Genomic DNA, 22,023 nt, shown 5'->3' on the forward strand with positions numbered 1-22,023 from the left:
GAGTACACACAGATCATTCTGCACCTGAGCCTTTGCAAAGAGGAGGGTGTCAGTCAGTTTGTTACAGAGAGCAGGGGTCGCCAGCATCGAAGTCAGTAAGACAGTAACCTGTGAGGAGAGGGGGCCATCTCATTTGCAGTATTCTCGAACGCCACTGACCTCCATTGTGCATTCTTATCTGCCAGTGCTCGCAGCAAGGGCTACGAAACAATAGAATACAAATGATGGAGAACTCAAGTGACAAAGATTGACTGGAAACTACTGACTGAAATGAACAGAAGTGACACTTGGCCATGCTATTTTGTGCATATATCAGAGAATAGAGGGTGATCTTTGACAAATCGTGATATTAGTCGTCAGACCACTGTAGTCTGCTCGCTGAAAGAAAAGACCATGTGTTGCAGCAGCTGCTGGTTACAATGAAGCAGCAAGAGAGATACGGGTCATGTTAGGAAATACAGGAAACGAAGGACTGCAGAGTAAAAGCAGAGTAGTTGTGTCCAGCCACAGCAGTTATTCTTAATACTGTACCCATACTGCCAATGTGTTGTTACTTATTTGTAATAACATTTTAAGAACTAATTTGTCCACAGCAAAACTCTTTGGACATTAAAATGAAAAATAAATTAGCAATCTGTTTCTTTTATATTGTAATATTAAGTATTACTCAGTAATTATTACTAAGTAATAATAAGTATTACTAAGTAAGACTGTAATACTCAGTTGTTGATGCTCCCCTCTTCGCTGACCCTTCGTACAACATCTTTTCCAGTGACATGTAAACTGAAAGATAAATTATGTTACTTGATATTTTTTGTAAAGCAGCGTAAAGATGTTTTAGTGCCGAAAGAATTAAGGATGACTTAAATGAATCCAGCAGAAACATTTGACCTTGGGTCACTGGCTTCCACGTCCCAGAACAACAGTAGTCTGACACTTTAGATTAGCTTTATTCTGAAGCATCGTGATTAGCAGTATATAGATTACTCCCCTTATGAGCCAGTTGTTTCACTAACATTTTCTCAGCATGGTAATTTACCCAACGGACCAATTTCTGAATTAAATACTGACGGAGGGAAGGTTAAATCCCCTCGAGACCAATTTTGATTGAGTCAGTTCATGTTTTAAAATCCAACATGCTTCTGTGTATTTAAAAGGAAATTAGATTGTTTCGTCATTGCACCTGACGGAACTTTGAACGATTGTTGGGTAACGAACAGTAGTAAGTCTGGGAGAACTTAATAAGATTCATTTCCTTTTGAGGAACAAAATAACATCTTTATGTTGTGTTTTACCACTTTTCTCAGAAATATGTTTCACAAACGCCATATTTTTTGATTACTACAAATGTTTGGTAACACAAGAGCTCTGTCCACACAGGGAGATGCTGTAATGAACAACAATTAAACAAGTTGCTTTTGGTGATATTGGTTTAGGAGGAATCGTGGAATGGACAGGAAAAGGTGACCATCTTGCTGCTGATTCTTTAGAAGCATAAAGTCTTTCTAAACCTGGTTACTGCGGCCTCAATTAATGTTCTCACTGGAAATTCCTGTCTGTGTGTGCAAGCTTCTTGAAGTATGCGTCAAATTCAACAAATTGAACACATTGAACACGTAGGGTGGCACGTGGTAGTGGTAGAATTACTGCCTTAAAGTGCTTACAACGCCAGAGACCCAGGTTCGATCTTGACCTGGGGTGCTGTCTGTACGGAGTTTGTACATTCTCCCCGTGATCACGTGGGCTTTCTCCGAGATCTTCTGTTTCCTCCCACACTCCAAAGTCGTACAGGTTTGTAGGTTAATTGGCTATATAAATATAAAGTGGCCCTGGTTTGTGTAATTGTCCCTAGTCTGTGTGATCCTAGTCTGTAGGATCTACTGAATCCCACGACAGAACTAAATTAAACTAAACACATTATAACATCAACTTCTCTCAAGCACTTTGTGGAAGGTCTGAATCACTTTCTAATAGATTGATGTCGTTCTATTCACGAATATACTTTCAGAGTAAAGGGAGATGTATAGTGAGAGGGGAAAGATTCAATAGGAATATGGGGGCTACTTTTTCATTCATAGGTTGGTGAGTATACGGAATGAACTGCCAGTGGAGGTTGGACGGGCACCATGATAGGGAAGATTCTGAGGGATATGGGCCAAATGTGGTCAAATGGAACTAGCGTAGATGGGGCATTTTATATGGCATGGATGAATTGGGCCGGAGGACCTCTCTGACCTGCGCTCTCTGACTATATAAAAGTCATACCCCTGACTTGTCATGTGAGGCTGAATGAACAGTAAAATTTCCTAACACCAATACAGCAACACAATGCAATCACCATCTGCAGGAAACTTTGATACCGGGTTTCTTACCGGGTTTTCCTGTGGAACATGAATAATGAAGAGATAAACATGCTGCCAATATCCATCATGCTCCTGTGATTGTATACAAATGAACTGCCGATCCTGGTTCAGATCGAACTTAGACACAAAGTGCTGAAGTAACTCAGCGGGTTAGGCAGCATCCCTGGAGAAAACGGATGGGTGCCAGTCTGAAGACGGATCTTGACCCGAAACGTCACCGATCCCTTTTCTCCAGAGATGCTGCCTAACCTGCTGAGTTACTCCCGCACTTTGTTTCTATCTCAGGTTACTGTGATTATTTTGCCATGTTAAGTAGAAGGCATGCACATGAGAACGGGAGTCATTTATAACATGCATTGGCAATGCCCCACACTAACTAAATGCAATTGTCTTACTGTGATGTAAGCAATCAGAGCAGTTTGTTGCCCCAGTAGTCAGCTTAGTCATGGACAGCATATCTGTGTATTCTTGCCAGCAGTACAATATTCAACTTCCCATAATAGCAACACCCAATCAACAAATCTGTGAGATGAACTCATCGCCCATATATTCTGGTTAAAAAAAGGTTCCAACTAAGATCCTTAGTTGTTAAATCGTCAAATATTTCACCGCACGATATTTTAGAAATAACTCTGTGTATAAAACTGACAATGGTTACAGGGCTGCATCAATGTTCTCTTCGGAAATGGCATTTTATTCATCCAGTTAAAAGAGTTTAATTTCAATTAAAATTAAATATTTTGAAATTGTTAAACTCCGCCAAATGCTGTTGGTTTTGTGAATTAGAACATGTAAAATCCAACATTATCAACAGGCGTGAGTGAGCCTTGGGATATGTTCCTGGAATAAAATACTACTGACAATATAACGCACTGTCCACAGGTGCATTTTTACATCAAAAGAAACAATATATTTTATCCTGAAGGTTAGTAGAAAATTACTTGTTACTCATCATTAAATCTGAAACATTTACAAATCGCATCGACACTCCTACTTACGTTTACTGATGGAAAAACAGATAATTATTTTAGATAGCTGAATAAGGGGCATCATACAGTACTCCAATAAACAAGAGTGCAAGAAAGATCCCGTTAGCACAAGTTAAAATAAGGACTAAGACTCCTCACACATTCCTGCAGAAGGTTGGAGGGCTGTTTCAGCAGAGGCAGTGAGCAGAGGTCACCTGTTTGTCCTTGCAGGTGTGGAAAGCTGCAGAATGTGACCTCACGTGAGAAGGGCCGGAAATGGTCCTTAAAGCTTCTCTCTTTACTGCTTACTCTGCAGGAGGAGCCTCTGCAGCAAGCAAAAATAACCTTGCACAGCTGTGTAAACTGGAGTTTGAACATGACTTGTGCTTCCCACTTTACTGCACTGTTAACACAAAAATATGTAGCAGGTTGTAAATCACTACAGTCACCTAGTTTCTTTATGTAGGTATATAATATATAGATTCAAAGGCATACATCCGGGGATATGAACCATCTCAAGGGACTAATATCCTGCCAAAGGTAGTTAAAATCAATGAAAATATGGAAGTGAATCAGAAATGAGTCCGCTGAGTTCAGGCTAGTGCCCCTGTGCCACCATTAGATGTCCCTGTTTTAGAAAGACTCTCCAATATATTAATGCGCTCTTGACATCTAGTGGCAGGGAAGCTATAATCAGTTTGCAAGTGTTTAAGAAGGAACTGCAGATGCTGGAAAATCAAAGGTACACAAAAAAGCTGGAGAAACTCAGCGGGTGCAGCAGCATCTATGGAGCGAAGGAAATAGGCAACGTTTCGGGCCGAAACCCTTATTCGACAGCTTATTTTTGTGTACCATCAGTTTGCAAGTATTTGGAATCAATTGAAATGCAGACACATCAAAAGGATTTGGGGTGGGGAGGAGGGGGGGGGGGAGTCTTTAGTTTCTTCCAGCAATACAAAATTGGAGGAGGAAGATCACATTCCTACTGTAGGTTTTCAAGTGCTTACAACTGCACTGGGATAAGTGATAAAGAGAAAGTTAACTCTACACTTATTAAGGCCAAGGATACTGCAGGCTATGTTTTTTTATTTGTTATCCACGTGATTGTTCTGTAAATGAAATGCAATCCAGTATAGTTTGACTTTGCCACTTTTCTAACATTAAAAAGTTTGTTGACCAAACGTGTCCATTTCTGAAGCCAGTGACTGCGGGCAAACTATCACTCCGCACGTTGATGGCTGTGCGGTTTACCTGCAGTGACAAGCTCTGTGCGGGACTGACTGAGATGGCTGTGGGAGTTGGAAACAGCCCATGGCACCACCTAAAACAGTTGTCAGTCAGAGCAGCCCCCATGTAAACCAAGTGTCAGTCATCCCTAGGCTGACTGATACAGCAGTCAACAATGGTGCTGCAGCCTTTTGACAAGGTAATTATAGAAAACGTGCCCAGCCCGGTGTACAGAGCAGTTTATGGAGGATAACCAGCCTGGATTATCGATTGTTCAGGGCAACAAATTTGTCACTGTCGCTACTTTTCTCCCAGGTGCTGCCTCATGAAACATTTTCATCTCAACTGAACCAACAGCTCCTGGTAGTCTTGTCATAACTGTGTTTTATTTTTAGAATCACTCAGTGTTGGTTCAACCCATGATTAGACATTTTAAATGTAAGCAGTGGCCACTTCCTCTATATATTGGCAAGGAGAACAAAGGTTTTGGCTACCCAATAAATGAAATCATCTTTTTTTGATAAACCTATTTTGTTTTGGTTCTTCCAGTCGACCCCCCACCTCCAAACAAGTGACGATGAAAAGAAAAGATCACTGCTTTGCAGAGAGAATTGTTCTTCCAAACCATTGTGTGAAATCTAAACATTTGTTTAATTTGAGAATCACTGGTACAAAGGGCAAAGGAGGCAAATCCATCATCACGGCTGCATTTACTTTGTTATGCCAGTCCAGAACTAATGTTGTTGACCAGGTCACCATTCAACTACCCCAACCCAAATCCATATTCCTACGATCCCCATCTCCAACCCCTCCCACTTTTCACAGACCTATATATTATACAATAATACAATACAAATTTATTATCATTTGAGCCCCAGTGAGACTCAAACGAAATGTTGTTTCCACAGCCATACAAACAAAGACACTGTCTTACAGACATACACATAATTAAATTCACACAAACATCCATCACAGTGAAGCCACTGTGATGGAAGGCAAGTCTTTTCTCTCCCCTGTTCTCCATGTCTCTCCCGATGTCCAAGCCCCAGGCGGGCAATGATGAGTCCCGCGGCCATTTTAGGCCGCGCGGGGCGATTTACGGCCCCCGCTCCCGGTCTGAAAGTCCAAGGTTGGAACCCCCACGGGCGATGGTGAGTCCCACGGCCATGAAGCCGTGCCGGGTGATGTACTGTCCCGGTCCGGGTTGTTCCAACCCCGCGACACAGGCTGGAGAAGTCGCGTTGCGGGAGCTCCCACCCCAAGCGGTCCAAACTCTCTCTCCTCCCAGACCCGCGAGCTCCCGATGTCCCAGTCCACCGGACCTGCGGCTGCGTTGCTGGAGCCTCCGAGCCCCAGGAGTCGAGTCGCAGCAGCGAGTCACCGCCGCTCCCCACACTCCGAGGCCGGCCACCGCCGACGATGGTGAGTCCGCAGATCCGCAGCTCCGCAGTCACCCGAGCCCCCGGGTCGTTCAGGCTGGAGGCCGCTCCACGGTCGCTAGGCCCCAACGACAGCCGAGACCCGCACAGGGAAAAAGTTCGGGTCTCCCGGACAGGGTAAGAGATTTAAATACAGTTTCTGTCCTCCCCCCCCCCCAAACACCCCCACATTGATACATTTAATACTCGGAAGGTCATTTAAAGTAGAACACCAAAATTACATTTAACTAGACACAAAAACCACAAAAAGACAGACAGGCTGTAGGGGCCGCTGCAACGGGTGAGTCGCGCCGCCAACTATCTATTTCTATATACCAATCAATATTCTTTGAGAAAGTGCCATGGATTATTATTCTGAGCTTTTTTTCAGTTTTAGAGATACAGCATGGAAACAGGCCCTACAGCCCACGGACTCCACATAGACTATCAATCACCCATTCACATTAATTTAATGTTATCCCAACTTCACATCTATTACACACTTACACTCTAGGGCCAATTTACAGAGGCCAATTAACCTACAAACCTGCACGCCTTTGGAATGTGGGAGGAAATCGGAGCATCCGAAGGAAACCCATGCAGGTCGCAGAGAGAACATGCAAACTCCACACAGACAGCACCCGAGGTCAGGATCGATCCTGGGTCTCCGGTGCTGTGTAGCAGTGGCTGTGCCACTGTGCCACCCCAAAAGCGCTCCAAAAACATTTTAAATCCGGATCTGCAGTTGGTTTTCTAAGCTTGTTTGAGTTATAAAAGCCACTGGTGGATTGAATCTCAACAGAGTCCAAATATAAATAGTACAGTAAACTCCATCATGCTGTCAGGAACTTGGCTGGCATATTAAAAACGTGACAGAACCATTTATAATACTCATTATACATCAGTCTGAAGAAGGGTTTCGGCCCGAAATGCCGCCTATTTTCTTCGCTCCATAGATGCTGCTGCACCCGCTGAGTTTCTCCAGCAATTTTGTGTACCTTCATTTATAATACTCATTCTGTCATGAATTAACCAGATCCAAACACAACCACATTGATATTTTAATACTCGGAAGGTCATTGGAGAAGTAGATGTTTGACAATTGCAGGGAAACTAGGAACAAAGACCACATTTGAAAGCTGTTGAAGGATTCCTCTAGTTAGATTGATATGAACTTCCAAGATATGACAGAAGTTTGATGAGATAGCAATAATGTAATATAAATTTGGCTCTAAATTAGTAACTTGTAAAATAAATATCTATGGTGACTTGATGAGAACGTGAGATCTCAACATATTTATCAGAGGATAACCAGAGAGACAGGATGTTTAGTCAACAAACCCTTGTTCAGTCTGAACACTTCCCTAGGTTCTGGAATTGCCCCTTAGGTCTAGAGGGAGACCTAGGTCAATATTCTAGTTAGATTTTGGGGAAATTTGACTAGGCTTTTGGATATAACTCGCTCTGTGGATGGTAATGTTTTTGACAGGGTAACATAACAGAGGCTATTAAATAAGATGGCATCCTGTGGTGTTCATAGGCAAAAGCTGCATTCTTCATGTTACCAATGGCCATAATCCTTCGGAAAATGGTATTGGAGTTGTTGCTCTTCACAACAATTATACATGTTTTGAATAAAGATATTCTGAATGAACGGTTTTGTGAAAGAAATTGTTGATGCCGCTGTAACCTTAAGCAATAAAAGTTTTAAATCAGGTGCAGACAAAATAATGCAATGGATCTAAAACTGGCAAATGACATTTATTATGAATAAATGTAGTATTGTGCATAAGTAAATCTTGGCATACTAGACAAGGATCTGAACTGTATACTATTGATAATGACAAATACTTAGACGCCTAGACTAGATCATTCCAAAGGTTCATGGCCAATACCATGAGGCTATAGGAAGAACAAATACAATAGGAAGTATTGTTGAAATGGTGCAATACATTTAAAAAATGCAGTAAAATGTCCTTGTAAAAAGACTTGGTTATGTTTCATTGTGATGATAGAGCCTAAGTTTCATCCCCTCACATGGTGGGTGAGGTAAAGGGCCTTGAGAGGTTCAGAGAAGGTCACCAGACGATGTGCAATTTGTAGGTCCTTGGAAACAACAACAATTCTGAGACAGTCCGAGTGATCTTATTAACGTTTGGAAACAATGAACTGGGATCTGATCCATGTACGTAGACTATTTAGGTTAGCTAGGTCAGAGAGAAGCAGAGGGCACAAGCAGCTTAAAGGAAAGTATTTATTCATTAATAGGATGTGGAATTGTTGACAAGGCTGATATTTATTGTCCATCCTTAACCAATCCCAAACTGAGGGGCCAGTTAAGAGGCAATAATTTCTGTGAAAGAGGAGTCACACAAAGACCAGAATAGGTCAGGAGGGCAGATTTGCTGACAGGCCAGTAGCTGGGTCCTTACTATTGCTAGTTATTTATTCCAGATTTATTTAATGATTTGGATTTATATTCCCCAGCTGTTTTAATGGATTTTGATTCATGCCTCCGGATCGATGGCCCAGCACCCACTGGATACCATCCAGCAACAGTAACTGTATTACCATACCCACAACAAAAGTATAATTTGTCTGAAGAAAGGTCTCAACCTGAAACATCACCCATTCCTTCTCTCCAGAGATGCTGCCTGTCCTGCTGAGTTGCTTCAGCATTTTTGTGTCTATTATAAGTTGGCTAGGCAGAGAAGTAAGTTAAATGCTCAAGGCACTTCTTCATTCAGAGGGTCAGCAAACTTTGAAATTAGTTGCTGGATTTTGAATGTGAATTCCTCGCAGGCATTCAACATGGGATTAGTGAAGTTACCAGCTGCTATCACACCATCAAAAGGAAAGAAGCTACACTGATTAATATGCATGCCTTGGCATTATTGGGGTTGCATGGAATGTGTTTGGGAAAGGGAATTCCCAGATTTCCAAGCACATTGAAATATATGAGTGAAAGCATCGCTGTTAATCGGCAATGCATAATTCAAATATAATTAATTTAATAGATAGACATGAATGCAGGGGTTGGACTATAACTAAGTCGTGAGATTATGCACAAGATATGCATAACTAGGGAAACAAAACAAAACCAAATTAGAAAATTAAAATACAATAGATACTGAAAATTTAAGGTAAACTTAGAAAGTGCAGGAAAGATACAGGATGTCAGACATTTTTTGCAGAGAGAGAAAGGGGTAATGTTTGCGGTTGATTACATTTTTTCAAAACTGGGAAAAGTAAGGCATACAGTTTTTCATTGTCAAGGAAGGGGAATGGGAATGAGATGGATTTTGTCATGGCGTGAAATGGAGGAGACTTCAAATGAAACAGCTGAATGTAAGAGGGAGATAACGAGATAAACAACACAAGCACGATAGCTCCAGTAAATGTGTAAGAGACAAAAGGAGAATAATTTCCTGAAAGCGTGTAACTCAGTGTTACATAGAAACATAGAAACATAGAAATTAGGTGCAGGAGTAGGCCATCCGGCCCTTCTAGCCTGCACCGCCATTCAATATGATCATGGCTGATCATCCAACTCAGTATCCCATACCTGCCTTCTCTCCATACCCCCTGATCCCTTCAGCCACAAGGGCCACATCTAATTCCCTCTTAAATATAGCCAATGAACTGGCCTCAACTACCTTCTGTGGCAGAGAATTCCAGAGATTGACCACTCTCTGTGTAAAAAATGTTTTCCTCATCTCGGTCCTAAAAGATTTCCCCCTTATCCCTAAACTGTGACTCCTTGTTCTGGACTTCCCCAACATCGGGAACAATCTTCCTGCATCTAGCCTGTCCAACCCTTAAGAATTTTGTAAGTTACTATAAGTAACCCCCTCGATCTTCTAAATTCTAGCGAGTACAAGCCGAGTCTATCCAGTCTTTCTTCATATGAAAGTCCTGACATCCCAGTGTTACTTCCAGATGCTGCAGTATGCATAATCAAAAATACCATGCTGATCTGTTTCCATGCTGTATGACTCGATGAGAAACAAGAGCAGCAATTAGCTAAATAATCCCTCAAGCCTGCTTTACCATTCAATAATCTGATTTTTGACCTTAATGGGCCTGTTCCACTTAGGCGATTTTTCAGGCGACTGCCGGGACAAGGTAAGCAAGGGGAGCACTGTCTGAGTGAAATTCACACGGTGCAAAGCTAAGGTGATACATACACACACCGCGATGAACAGGAAGGTTGGCCCTGTAATTAAGACGGTGATAAAGTGCAGTGTATGGGAAGTCCTTTAAAAGAGGGGGGGGGGGGGGTGGTGTGAGAGGGGGGGAGAGGGGGAGGAGGGGGGGGGGGGGAGGGGGGGGAGAAGGAATGGAGACAAACTTTTAAGAAGCTAGAGGTAACGGCTGTGAAGCTCGGTGGACATTTAACATGACCGGTCGGTTATCCTTGGTTCTGAAAACTACTGCTACCCTTTTTTTCCCCAATGTACCAATTCACCAGTCAGCACCGGCTACAACCGGCTACGAGAACCTTCGACCTCCTGGCAACCCACAAGGACCTATGACATGAGAATTCTCGCTACTCTCCATGGCCGCTTCATTCTGGTCCCCGGTAATTTTTCAGCATTGAAAAATTTGCGGTGACCATAATGAGGCCGCGACTAGTTCCCAGAATGCAGGGACTCTCCCTGGCATCCACCCGTCTCTCTGGCAACCACCCACAAACATGTGGCGACCATGTGGCGACTACATAGTCTTCGCCTAAAACGTTGCGTAAGTGGGACAGGCCCAAAACTCTGTTGTTCTATCCAATCATTGTATCTCCAAATTCCCCAGTTGTCCAAAAGTCTACCTATCTCTGGCTGGAGTGTGATTATTGACATATAGAAACATAGAAACTAGGCGTAGGAGTTGGCCATTCAGCCTTTCGAGCCATTCAATGTGATCATGGCTGATCATCCAAAATCAGTACCCGTTCCGGCTTTTTGCAATTATCCCTTGATTCCCTGAGCCCTAAGAGCTAAATCTAACTCTCTATTGAACATCTCCAGTGAATTGGCCTCCACTGCCTTCTGTGGAAGAGAATTCCACAGATTCACAACTCTCTGGTTGAAAAGGTTTTTCCTCATCACAGTCCTAAATGGTTTACCCCTTATTCTTACAACCTTCTGTAGCTATCTGGATGGAGGTTTCCAAAGATTCGCAACCCTCTGATGGCAGAATTTCTTCCTCATATAGGTCTTAAGTGGTCAAATCCTTAGCCTGACCCTTTGCCCTTTAGTGCACGATTCATCAACAAGGGGAAACATCCTGACCATATCTTCTCTGCCAAGGTCTCACCTGTTTCAATCAACTCTCATTCTTTTAAAACCCAGAACACAGGCCCAATTTATTCATTCTTACCTCATTGTAAACCTCATGCATCCCAAGACTCAATCCATTAAATATAACTGCACCGGCTTTTGACCTGTACATCCATCCTTACACAAGATGAACAAAACTCCATATGTGGTCCATCTAAAGCCCTTCATAGTTCCAGCGGGACCTCCCTACCCTGTATTCTATCTCCCCTTGCAATAAGGTCAGTATTTATTTGCTTTTTTAATTACTGCATGTTATAGTTCAGTATTTCTTGTATCAGAATACCCAGATCTCATGTAACACCAGCATTTAATAGCCTCACACCATGTAGTGATTACTTTACTTTTCACTTCATCCCATGCATTCCCTGCACGCTACTCCATCTGTCATCTTTTTGCCCACTTACATAACCTACTTGATCGCTTAGGAAGAAGATGAGGAGAAAATTCTTTAGTCAGAGGGTGGTGAATCTGTGGAATTCTTTGCCGCAAAAGGCTGTGGAGGCCAAGTCAGTGGATATTTTTAAGGCAGATTGATAGATTCTTGATTAGTACAGGTTATGGGGAGAAGGCAGGAAAATGGGGTTAAGAGGGAGAGATAGATCAGCCATGATTGAATGGCATAGACTTGATGGGCCGAATGGCCTAATTCTACTCCTATTCCTTAAACCTTATGGGACACTTTGTGCATTCTGCAATTAATGTGCATAAAATATTGCACAGCTAACATGTCTACCTCTGAAAACATCAACAAACTCTTTCTATCTTAAAAAACATATGTTTAATAGATAGCCTCCCCTATTCTATACTGAGGAGGCTACATACAGACTGGGTGCCACTTTCTGGCACGCCTCCACTAAACCCGCAAACATGACCCCACTGTCACTTAAATTTGTTGTCACCCTCATCTGTTTTCGAGACCATAGCTTCCCTGTCATTTATAGGTTGTACTTCACGTATAACAGACCTGATTTCCTGTCTCTTGCCATAAATATTGCACAATAACATGTATCCTGAGAGTCTGACAGTGCCAAGACTCATTAACTTAATGTCAGGTACATCCCTGGCCAATTTTGATCCCAAAAAGAAAAGGTCTGACAACCCTGTGCACTGCGTCAGCCATTTGACAGTGGTTGTTCAATGCATACTGAACATATTCTAGACCACCTTCCCCAATACAATACTATAAGTGGAAGTAACAGTTCTGTGATCGCTCAAATAAATCATTCATTTGGATTCTAACCTTATCAGAAAGAGGAGGCTGTTGTCTGCCCATACCTGTCACCTCCCCCCCCCCCCTTTGGCCATTCATAGAACGTGGATATAACATGGAACAGTACAGCACAGGAACAGCGCCTGCAGTCCACAATGTCCGTGCCGAACATGATGCCAAATTAAACTAATCTCCTCCTCATGCCTTTCAAGCATATTCCTTCATTCCATGCAGATCCATGAGCTTATCTAAAAGCTTCTTAAATGCCACTATCATATCGGCCTCCACCACCACCCCTGCAATAAGCAAGTTCGGTATTCCGAAAAACGCAAGGAGTCATGGGATTTGTCAAAGATCATTTGCGCCAAAGAAAAAGTGAACGAAGCTCTGGCTGTATAAACTGTGTATAAATTCGTATCTTTATTCATAATTTAGGTGTAAAAATATATTTATTCTGAGGAACATGGGTGCCAGGTAGCAGGAGAGCATAACTGCGAGAGAGAGGGGGCAGATGCGAGTGGGAGAGACTGGACCGGCGGGAGAGACGTTCTCAGCAGGAGAAGAAACGTCAACCAGCATGGAGAAGAAACGTCAACCGCAGCTCAACTCCGCATGCCCGCCGGGCTAACCGACTGCCCCGGAACGATGGGACACCAGCCCGGAGCAGCAGCAGCCCCAGGCCCACAGCCAGGGTGGAGAAGAAGCGCCAACTCCAGCCCAGCCCCGCTCCAATTCCCGAGGAACCCGCTCCCTGACAGGCCGGGGACCGCCAGCTGCACCCCCCACCCCACCCAGCGGCCGCTGGCCAATCCCCCCCTCCCCACCCCCAACCATCAACCATCAACAGGGACACACACACAAAACGCTGCAGTAACTCAGCGGGACAGGCAGCATCCATGGAGAAAAGGAATGGGTGACGTTTTGGGTCAAGACCCATCCCCAGAGATGTTGCCTGACCCGCCGAGCCACTGAATGAATGAATGAATGGATGAATGAATGAATGAATGAAAACTTTATTGTCATTCAGATATACACCTAGACACAGTGCACCACAGTGCCACTGCAGCATCCCTTGTGCATCCCAGCCAATGACCGACGCTTGGCCCCTGCCGGCACCGAGGGGGTCAGTCAACAGCCACTGGACAAGGTGAGAGGTGCAGCCAACGGTGCCCGCCGGGGAACGGGTCAGCGCCCCCGCTCCGGCTGCAAGCCCCAGGGCCGCCACCGCCCCGGGCCAGTGCCCCGCCAGCCTAGCGCCACCCTGGACACCTCCGGCCACCCCCGGACAGGGACGGAACACCTGGGAGGGGATGGGGATGGCCCAGCAGCAACGCAACAGCGCCCGCAGCGCCGTAGACCCGACCCCAACCACAGAAGAAACGCAGGCCTGCACACACGCAACAGCACAGCTGCCAAGAATGTGTATCGTGAGTGATCTATGACCTGGGCATGCTCAGTGGGAATACCGAACTCGCTTATTCATTCTGGATGGGGAAATAATTGGCTTGTACGTTTCATGTTCACTGAACTCCGTCCCTTTAATCCTGGCTCCCATTATAATGGGTTTCGGTTTAGCTTTATTATTGTCACATTTACCGAAATACAGTTAAAAGCTTTGTTTGCATTGCTATCCAAACAGATCAGATTTACCATACATAGGCACAATCAGTTCAGTCTCAAGCCCAATAGACAGAGCAAAGGGGGAGATACAGAGAGCAGAATATAGTCATCAGCATTGTAGCACATCAGTCCCATACGCAGCGCATCAGTCAGTTGTAGCAGAATTAAACAAATGATATAATGTTATTTCTGCTCCTTTGCACGGTTACACATATGTTTTATTTCAAATGAGCCAAATATAATGTCCATAATTATGTCACCATGGACATTTTGGAAATTCAGAGTTGTGGTATTGTATAGTGAGAGCAGCCAGCTAAAGATTATGACCCTGCAGCCCCACAGAACTAGTCTGCATGATGACAGTAAATCAGCAGTTAGTGATTGCTGTGGTGCTGTGTGAAACTGTGCTCTATATGGGGAAATAGACACCCTGTGACTGGATCAGTGACTCTGTAATACAATAGAACAGTGGGAGTTTCGGACATTGCCTCGAGCTACGCCAACATAACTCCAACATACATGAACCAAGACATTCCATGTGTCACTCACCCTCAACCTTTAAAACAGAGCCAGCCATTCGATAGTCTTGCTGGAATTGGCTCCAAGACAATGTGGCCTTATTACATCTGTGTGCCGTAAAAGAGAGGGGGAGAGAGTGCACAAGTGCAACAATGGCTCCAAGTACTGGGTGTCATACAAAACATTCCAACCTTCTCCTAATGAAAATAAGTTTTTAAATGAAACTCTGTAGGATTATCATATTCAACAATAAACAATAAACACACAATTAATCTGGAGGTCATTTACAGAATTAAAAATAGGCACCAAATTGAGGTGAGCCAAAGTTGATATGTACAAAGTTCTCATTCAGAAAAGACACTGGATATGGATACTGGAGTTATTATTATTTGTTATTATTGTTAGCCCCTGTGTTGGCTGTTCTAAGCCACATGAACTTGCATCATCAAGGACTTGATCTGTTATTGGCTCAGGATCAGTTTCTCTGATTGGAAGCTCTAAGCCCTTCCCTTATTATTTTAAATAAATTATCGGTAGACTCTTTTTCCTCTCCTTTATTTCTTCCCTCAACTTTGCTTCATGGGGAATTCCCTCTAACTTGGCTGTTTTCACAAGGCATCTACTGGCACCTCAGCAAAAGCTTCAAACATGACTCCTAACAGTGAACTGCTGTTCAACCATGGAGGGAAACATAGCGCAACCAAATCGATCACTAACACACCACCCGAGGCCAATGGGAATTTGGATTTCTCAGAAATCATGGTTTCTGAGAAATTTGTGCCACCATCCATCGAGATAATTTCTCAACAAAGATTGGCCTTCCTGTTTGGCTCAGGGAAGACGGGGAAACATTTTAATTTCATTTGCCAACCATTCCTGAATAAGCCAGCAATGAGGTGAGAGAGGAATACACCCTGTAATTGAGAACCAATGGAGGGAAAGCACAGTATTAGATCTTTCATCATTTGTGATCCTTCACTCAGGATGAAAACACATCACACCTATGATGTCTCCTCACTATGTCATTACTGGTGCATGTTAACCATACAATCTGGAACATCATTACACTAGCATGAAGCTACCGTCTGAGATGTCTGCCCCAAGACTACTTGTAGTCACCCCACTGAATATCAGCAGCCTTCCATCAGGAATGCACAAATGTAACTGAAAGCAAAGAGAAGGCATGGATCGTGAAAGGACAGTCAGATGCCATTCAGCACTTCAACTCCCCCTCCCATTCCGAATCTGACCTTTCAGTCCTGGGCCTCCTCCATGGCCAGAGTGAGGCTCACCGCAAATTGGAGGAGCAGCACCTCATATTTCGCTTGGGTAGTTTACACCCCAGCAGTATGAACATTGACTTCTCCAATTTCAGCTAGTACCTGCTTTCTCCTTCTTTCTCCTCCCCTTCCCAGCTTTCCCACAGCCCACTGTCTCTGCTTCTTCCTTTCTTCTTCCCGCCTCCCCCCCACCTCCACGTCTAAAGAAGGGTCTCGACCCGAAACGTCACTGATTTCCTTCACTCCCTAGATGCTGCCTCACCCGCTAAGTTTCTCCAGCATTTTTGTCTACCTTCACAAAGTTTAGTTTAGTTTAGATTTGTTTAGTTTAGTTGGTTGTCATGTCTACCAAAGTACAGTGGAAAGCTTTTGTTGCAAGCTGACCAGTCAGCGGAAAGACTATACATGATTACAATCGAGCCATCCACAGTCTACAGGTACATGATAAAGGGAATGATGTTTAGTGCAAGATAAAGTCCAGTAAAATCCAATTAAAGATAGTCCGAGGGTCACCAATGAAATGGATAGTAGCTCAGGACTGCTCTCTAATTGTTGATAGAACTCTCTGCCATGTTTTGATTTCAAAATTAGGTTTGGAATGTTTATTTTCTGTTGGCTTTCATCCTACATCCACGGCCCATAATTGTCAGCTACAGATGCAAGGTCCAATATGAGATTGATGGTGAATGGAGGACTGGCGTTGTGCTTACGCTTTGTGCATGCTGAAGAGTTGGTCGTCATGTCAAGTTTATTGTCAAATGCACATGTACAGTGAAATACAGGTATAATGAATATCTTGCTTGGAGCAGCATTATCCGCACATAGACTCAGACAAGACACAAAAACATAAATAATACAAGGCAATGAATAGAAAAAGACTGCGCAAAACCAAGAACAAGACATTCGTGCAAACTCAATTGGAAAATAAGTCCATGATAGTGCAAGAGGTGGTCCTGAGTGTTGCATTGCTCAGGTAGGATTAGAGTTGTTAGGTTGGTGCAAGAACCTGATGGTTGTAGGAAAGTAGCTGTTCCTCAACCTGGAGGTGCAGTGCTTTAGGCTTCTGTACCTCCTGCCCAACAGTGGTAGCAAGAAGAGCTATTGAAGAGCTATGGTCAGGCAGCATCTCTGGAGAACATAGATAGGTGCCGTTTCATGCCAGGATCCTTCTTCACATTGATTGTGGTGGTGGGGGGGAGAGGGGAGAGCTGGAAGAGAGGTGGGGGCAACAAAAAGCCTGACAAGAGAGGCTGGATACAAGTGAAGGGTCTTTTTGATAGGTAGATATTTGAGCAAAGGTCAGAGATGGAGAGACAAAAAGTTGAGATAAAGGTAAAACGGTTGTAAATTGTGAAGCTAGAGGGAAGAATATAGGTGGAAGGGGGCAGGGGGAGGAGGATGGGGGAGAAATGAGCGTGAATCCAGGTGGGGCCAGGGAAGAGCGGGGGTGAAGGGAGGTGGGTTGTTAACAAGTGAGTTATCTGAAATTGGAAAATTCACTTTTCATGTCATTGGGTTGTAAGTTATCTATGTTCACCTCTCCATGATCTACAGATGCTGCCTGACCCGCTGACTTACTCCAGTACTTTGTATCTTTTTTTATAGATCAACATCTGCAGTTCGTTGTACCGCCACTGCTGTCCAGGCGCTTGGGAATAACAGTGCCCTGGAGAAGCTTGACAACGTCAAAGAGCCTCAACAGCAGGCACAGCGCTCCATAGCCTTGCGGACTTTAGAAACTTTCAAGAAATTACGATAGCAACAAACTCTTCGAGAATCACAGTGACACCCGACAGATATCGAACAACAATTAATTTACTGTCAGTTGATGATTATTTTCAATAGCTCAGCTGGCAGAGCCTTCCAGCTGTGTAACCTGTGTTGACTGACCCAAGGTTAAGAGAGGCTGTCAGCTGATGTGCAGGGCTCCCACTAGACTATGCTGATGGAAGATCAGCATTGCAGATCATATGCTGTCTATTCCACCCACTTCCAATGGGCATTAGGAGCCTATGTACTAATGCATTGATCAGAACATTTTCCTGCCTTGCTCATTTCATAAATGTGCGCATGTGTAAACACTTAGATCAAGTGCTGCGCCTCTGTCATATCAATCATTACTGCCGAGCTGCAAGAGTTTATAATTTTAAGATTTGCAAATGTAGATTGTGTTGAAGAAGTGAAAAAATGAAATTCTTCTCTTTGGAAACAACAAGAAAATGCCTGTGTCCCTTGTAATTAACAATGTGCTAATGAAATTGCAGATTTGAAATATGACTTTTCAGAATGCAATTTTGAACGCAGGATGTTAAATAAGGGGAAACATAAACATTCTCATGCTATTTTTGCCTAACAAGGAAATTATGATTCATAAATGTCAAAAAATGTGCAGCACGTTACATCTTTCTCCATTTTGCTTCCTTATGTACTGAAGCTGCAAGCCTAAATAGGCTTGTGTTTTCAAGATCGTTTCTCTAATCACATTATTCAGTTCTCTGCAACGTCCTTTAGAGATGGAAGGAAAGATAGCCTTGGATATAGATTGTCCATCACTCTTGTCTGCCATGTTCGCTGATCTGCCAGCTGAAGTGTCACTGGAGCAAACCAAGACAAACTAGTGCCCTGCCCTGGGCAGCTGCAGCCAGCACTCGGTCACTCGCTCAGCCCTGGTGCTTTAAATCAAAGAGAAGTTTCAGGGTGAGCTGCAATACCAGAAACAAACAGTCTTAGTCCACTCATTGGAGAATGGCCTGGGGATACCAACATTCTAAATATATCACCTGCTCTCTGACTCTGTGGTATTTGTTTCTCAGAAGAATGTGTTTGCTATATTATTGGAAAGACTGCTGCTCCAAAAAACTTCAAAGTACTTTGGGACGCCCTGAGGTCATGCAATGCTAACTCTTTAGACTTTAGAGATACAGTCTCACCGAGTCTGCGCCAACCAGCGATCGCCCTATACGCTAACCTACACACACTAGGGACAATTTACATTTTACCTTAACCTACAAGCCTGTATGTCTTTGGAGTGTGGGAGGAAACCCGAGCACCCGGAGAAAACACACGTGGTCACAGGGAGAACATACAAACTCCATACTGGCAGCACCCGTAGTCAGGATCAAATCCAGGTCTCCAGCTCTGTAATGCCCCTGTCCCACTTAGGAAATCTGAACGGAAACCTCTGGAGACTTTGTGCCCCACCCAAGGTTTCCGTGCGGTTCCTGGAGGTTTTTGTCAGTCTCCCTACCTGCTTCCACTACCTGCAACCTCCGGCAACCACCTGCAACCTCCGGGAACCACACAGAAACCTTGGGTGGGTCGCAAAGTCTTCAGAGGTTTCCGTTCAGGTTTCCTAAGTGAGACAGGGGCATAACGCAGCATCTCAATGCAAGTTCTTTCTTTTTGTCACCTGGACTGATACTCAAGGGATCAGTATGAGTGATGGGACTCTGACATTAGCTCATCAATGTACATAAAAAAGCAACAACATTAAATCTACCCACCACATGCAACCTCGATTCATGTTACAGGAGTAACAAACAATCTGTTGAAGGAACTCAGTGGGCCGAGCAGCGTCTGTGGAGAGGAAAGTCATTATCGATATTCTGGGTTAAAATCCTCCAGCGCATTGGGTTTTTTTGCTGCAGATTCCGGCATCTGCAGTCTCCTGTGTCATGGTGTTAAATGCACCACATCACCCATCCTCTAGATTCTTCAACCCACCCTTCCCAAGTTTGACCACCCCTAATCTCCAGAAAGTGTGAAATAAAAGCTTCCCAATCAGGCCAATGTGGAGGGAAAAACTCATGAAAACTCTGCTAACGACATATCTTCCCCAGCCAACAATGGGCCATTATGGACTCCACCCTTCCTCAAGTCATCTGTTGCCAGTTTTGTTTTGTTCTGGCCTTCTCTATCTTTCAGTCTGAAGAAGGGCTCTGTCCCGAAATGTCGCCTACACCATTTTCAATGGACTTCTCGGAGCTGCGATCCTTATTAAATATATACAACTCCAAGCAAGTAATAGAAGGAAGATACTATAGACACAAAAAGCTGGAATAACTCAGCAGGATAGGCAGCATCTCTGGAGAGAAGGAATGGGTGACGTTTCGAGCCGAGACCCTTCTTCAGACTAACAGACTATCTTTCAGTCTGAAGAAAGGTCTCGACCCAAACCATCACCCATTCCTTCTCTCCAGAGATGCTGCCTGTCCCGCTGAGATACTCCAGCTCTTTGTGTCTATCCTTGGTTTAAACCAGCATCTGCAGTTCCTTCTTACACAAGTAATAGAAGAAATGTCTCAAATAAAAACAGACAATGCTGGGAATTTAAAAAATCAGCAAGAGAGGGAGCATCTGTGGAGAGAGAAATAGAGTGAACGTTAGTGCTCCAAGAACTTTCATCAATACTAAGAAAATGTAGAAAAGAGACACATTTTTAGTTGCAGAGAATGGGTAGGGTGGATGGATCGTGGGGAAATTTCTGTGATAGTTGAGAGATCTGTAGAGTCTTAAGAGGCACAAATAGTGGTGGTGCTGGGTGTGAAAGGATGAGGAGGCCATCTCAGAATGTTGCCCCCCTCTCTCAGTGCATGAATGGTTGAGTGCATAGAGTCTGAAGAGTCTAGAACCAGGGCTCCCAGCTACAGTCACAGAGTAAGGAAGAGGCTGTTGAGGATTGAGAGGGAGTTATTTCATCAATCAGAGGATGACAAATCTTCATAATTCCCTCCCTGATAGATTGTGGTGGCACGGTCATTGAGATAATTAATATCGGTGATTGATAGAGTTCTGGGCATCAAGGAAATCCGTGAACATGGGGAACGTGCAGGAGAATGGTACTGAGGTAGATCAGCCATGTTCTTGATGAATGGTGGAGCAGTGTCAAAGGGCTCCATCCATTTCCCATTTCTTATCTTCTTCAATCCTTTGCGATCTCCCTATATCACATGCATTCGCATTGCTCTCTCCACCCTTTCACCTTATCTGCAACCTCAAACAATTTTCAGCTACAATGGAAGGTCACGGACTTGCAATATTGATACTGTTTCCTTTTCCTCAGATGCCAACTGGCATTTCTAGCAGTTTCTGATTTTATTTCTCATTTCCAGCATCTGCAAACTTTTGTTTTGTGAACAAGAGGAACATTACACGTTCGTCTCAGGCAAAGGAGAAGTGCAGGCAAGGCAAGATAAACAGGAGGTGCCAACGTAATCTAAAAACAATTGCCAAATATTTAACCTGCTGCCTCCTCCCAGCTACTAGTAAACACAGGTCTGAATTTTCCCAAACTCAGCAAGTAGAAACAAAATGGAGCTAGTGTGGCTATAGAACACACTGACAAAGCCAATGCAGTTAATTCCTGTTCTTTGAAGTCTTATTTGTAACATTGAAATCAATAATTCAGTGGCATTTGGCTGAATTTAGTTACTTCTCTCTCCTTGGTAAAGTAATCCATTTTACTTCAAGTGGTTTACAGTTGATTTTTTTGCTTCACTAGTGAAAGTTGCCTGTTTTTGGAAGCCAGAACTATGAAACAAAAACTGCAGATGCTGGACAACAGAAACAAAAAGATAAAATTGCGGAAACATTCTACAGTAAGAGAAACAGAGTTAACATGACAAGTCCAGGACCCTTCTTAATTTCTATGGATTCTGCTGTTTATGGCTGGGCCTCATATATAAAGGTCAAACCTGCTTTTATTCCTATGTGTCAGTGGTGGATAGAGTCAACAACTTCAAGTTCCTGGCTGTGTATGTACGTCCTGGACCCAGCGCATTAATGCAGTTGTACGGAAAACCCATCAATGCCTCTATTTCTTTAGAAGATTGAGGTGATTGGGTATGTTAACTAATGCTCTCTTGAACTTCTACAGGTGTACGGACGGTAGAGAGCATATTGACTGGTTGTATCACAGCCTAGATTGGCAACTCGAAAGCCCAGGAATGAAGCAGATTACAAAAAGTGGTATAAGTGGCCCATCGTGGGTACTGACTTCCCCACCATCAAACGGGACTATAGGAGGCCCTCTCTCAAAATGGCAGCCAGCATCATCAAGGACCCACACCACCCTGGCCATGTTCTC

The 22,023-nt window shown here is 43.7% G+C and overlaps 1 protein-coding gene across 15 annotated transcripts in view; it reads right to left on the reverse strand.

Annotated features, from left to right (window-relative positions):
- LOC129709739 (UPF0500 protein C1orf216 homolog) overlaps positions 1-22,023 on the reverse strand; it is a 240,470-nt gene that overhangs the window by 217,263 nt on the left and 1,184 nt on the right. For 4 of the 15 annotated variants that reach the window (XR_008725568.1, XR_008725567.1, XR_008725563.1 and 1 more), the window contains exon 1: positions 3,362-3,500. The exons of 6 other annotated variants lie outside the window; for them this stretch is intronic. The gene's annotated coding sequence lies outside the window, so the exon portion shown is untranslated. Of the gene's footprint in view, positions 1-3,361; positions 3,610-17,509; positions 18,611-19,437; positions 19,515-22,023 lie in introns of those variants that run through there. 5 more of the 15 variants (XR_008725566.1, XM_055656283.1, XM_055656284.1 and 2 more) reach the window with 4 other exon arrangements.

This window comes from Leucoraja erinacea, chromosome 26 (genome assembly GCF_028641065.1).
Source record: "Leucoraja erinacea ecotype New England chromosome 26, Leri_hhj_1, whole genome shotgun sequence".
Taxonomy (NCBI): Eukaryota; Metazoa; Chordata; class Chondrichthyes; order Rajiformes; family Rajidae; genus Leucoraja; species Leucoraja erinaceus.